The sequence below is a fragment of the Rhea americana genome, unplaced genomic scaffold, assembly GCF_003343005.1.
Source record: "Rhea americana isolate MKP2758 unplaced genomic scaffold, rheAme1 scaffold_21, whole genome shotgun sequence".
Taxonomy (NCBI): domain Eukaryota; kingdom Metazoa; phylum Chordata; class Aves; order Rheiformes; family Rheidae; genus Rhea; species Rhea americana.
In genome coordinates, this window is record NW_028186258.1 from 2,515,088 (window position 1) to 2,518,110 (window position 3,023).

Consider the following 3,023-nt stretch of genomic DNA (forward strand, 5'->3'; position numbering starts at 1 on the left):
TGGGCCCCCCCGGCCCGGCCCGCGGCGCCTCGGGCTCTGCGCCGGGGTCGGCCCGGGCTCGCGGGCATCCCGCCTGCGCGCGTGCTCGCTCCTCGCCTCGTTTTGCAGAGCAAAAAGAAAGCAAATTAAATATAAATCCTGGCCTTAATGCCGAAGTCAGATGCGAAAACTATTAGGGTTCCTATAGCAACCTGGGGTAACATTTTCAAAAGCACTTGAAGGACTTAAGAGTCGAGCGCTTTTGAGAGCGTTACCCGGTAAAATAGCCGCGGTATTTTTCCATTACMGGGTGGATTGTAACATGCACGAGTTAATACATGGTGTGTGCAAAAAACCTGCCGTGGCCGCAGCTGSTGAAAACTTGCAGCAAGCCCGAACGTGAGCGCTTCCAAACGGCGCTGTGCGGGCGGCGCCGAGCGTGGGGCGCCGGGCCCGGCCCGGGAAGGGCCCGCGAGAGCCTCCTTGCAGCGAGCCGCGGGGCGAGGGCGCGCGCGGCTCCCCGCTCGGCGCCACGCCGCGTCCCCGGGGCGCCCTTGGGCTCCGCTTTGGGCGGGTGCACCCCGGGCAGCGCGGCGCCCGCTGATTTAAGAGCTCTAATAAGAGCGTTTGGGGGCTCTCGGTCGTCCCGCAGGCGCCGGGATGCTCGGGAGGCGGCCGAGCCCCGCGGGCCGGAGGAGGAGGAGGAGGAGGAGGGGGACGAGCGTCCCGGCGGCGCTGCTTTCCCGGCCGGCCGCGACGTGCCGCGCGGAGGTGGCGGCGAGGCCTTTCCCTAGCAATCTTCTCGGCCGGTCGGCGCGGAAGGGGGACGCGGGCCGTAAGGACGCGCGATCCCTCCGGCGAGCTGGCGCCGGGGAGCCGGGGCTCCGGGCCGCGGCCGCCAGCTGCTCCCGTTAAGAGCTTTCCAGCGGCTCGTGCCAGGATTTGGGGGTGACTGGCCAGGAAAGACGGCTTTGAAGTCGAGGAGGAATTTTGCACCTCATCTCGCGAATGCTTTCTGCGCTTGTGGAAGAGGAGGCTTACTCTTTTTTATTTATTTATTACTTTTTTTTTTCTCTCCTTTTCCCCCCTTTGTTTTAAAAGCTGCAGCGTTCGTGGAAACCCAGCCGAAAAGTGCTGGCTTTGGCAGCTGGCTGCGCTCCTGGCCCTTCCTCTCGCCGCGGCCCCTCGGGGCTTAACGCGACGCCCCGGCCCGAGGCCCCTCGGCCCCGGCGCCCCGCGGCGACGGCCTTTCTCACGCACCCTCTCGCTCCGCGCCGCGTCTCCGGAGGCGGCCGCGGGGCGCGAACCCGCCGTAAACAGGCTGTCAGGATTAATTGGGCCGACCAGTGAAAAACACAACAGCAAAACCAGAACTAAAGCAAGAGTTCTGTGCAGCGAGCGCAGCGGGGGCAGGAGGGAGGAGGGAGGAGAGCCCTTCGCCTTCGCCGCGGGGCCGGACGCGGCCGAGCCCCGCCGAGCTCCTCGCCGCCGCGAACCGCGGCCCCCCGCCCGCCGGCAGCGGGAAGCGGCGTCTTTTTTCATAGCTGACAGCCCATGAATATTTATGGCCCCGCGTTAAAAATGTCCAGCCGCCTCCCGAATTAGTCACGGGGCCCGCGGCTCGCGCGCCCGGCCTGCGTTTCGGGGCGGGAACCGGCGCTGCAGCCGGGAGCGGAGGCCCGGGACCCCGGCAGCCCCGGGATCCCCCCCCCTCCATCCGTACCCGCGAGGTCCAGCATCCCTCCAGGCCCGGGATCAGCGGGGACGAGGCGCCACGACCCCGAGGTCGCCGTTTATTTATTTATTTTCCCCGAGCTGTGCAACGCAAAGTTCGGGTCTCCCTCCCCCCCTCCTTCATTTGTTGCAGTTTCTCTGTAATTTAGTGCGGGTTTTAGTTATAATTGAGTTTCCTGTGTCACAGCGTGCCTCAAACAGAAAATATAAATATTTAACAGCCTCCACTGGTAATAAAGATTCGCATTTGCCTCGTTTTGCTTCCCAGCACATGAATATTCCGGGCCGTGCTCCGTGCGTAAGTGGCTTCATTCAGCCTCAGCCCCGGTTATGCAATGCAACGTTRACGACGGAGAGAAGCCAGAGCTGAAAAATAATCGGGAACAGCCTCGACGCACCGGTCGGATGTTGCAGGCTCCTCCGCAGGYGCCAGCGCCCGCCGCTCTGCCCGCGCGGGACCGGCCCGGTCCTGCCGGGAACAGCGGGGCCAAGCGATTCCCGGCTCTCCTGGCGGGCGGCCGAGGCCGCTGGGCTGCGTTTGGGGGCTGCACCCGCGGGGGACGCCGGCCGGGGCGCCGGAGGCCAAACGCGCGTTCGCGTTGCGGAGCCCGAATGCCGAGCGCCGGGGCCGGCGAAAGCCCGCGGAGGAGCCAGCGGTTCCCAGCTGGGCTCGAGCAGGGCTGCTGCAGGCGGTGGCGGAACCCAGAATCCGCCCGAACACCTCTTTAAAAGGCAAAAAATGTCAGGGCCGTCTCTAAAATAATAGCTAATAACCCCTAAGCGGTGACGGCGGCGCACACCTCGGCGCTGGGGACGTGATTTAGCGGTGCTCTGCCCGCGCAAAATGGGAGCAGCTGCTCTCTGCTGGAAAGAGGAGGAAGATCTCCTCATCAGCATTAAATTTAAATGAGCCAGCCCTGATTTGCATGTTTCTGCGGCGCTCYGTTTCTGCAAAAAGGCTGACTTGGGAGCGCGGGTTTGCGGTGGAGGCTCGGTAATCAGCTTCTCCTTCGCTGCGTTTCTAAACACATTAAATAAGGCTCCTGCGTCCTAGGAGCCTCCGCGGGTGCGGAAGCGGTCGCAGCCCCGGGGCGATCGATGTCCCGTCCCCGCCGCCCTGTCCCGTCCCCGCCGCCCGTCCCCGTGTCCCTGTCCCCGTGCCAGGGTGTCCCGGCGTCGCTGCCACCGCTCTCTCCCGCTTTGCAAGCTGCCGACAGAGCTCACTGGGCTTCATGTTATTTTTAATTATATTTTACTTTAAAGGGCCATTAATTACAAAGATTCCCCAGCAGAGGACTTAAAAAAAAAAA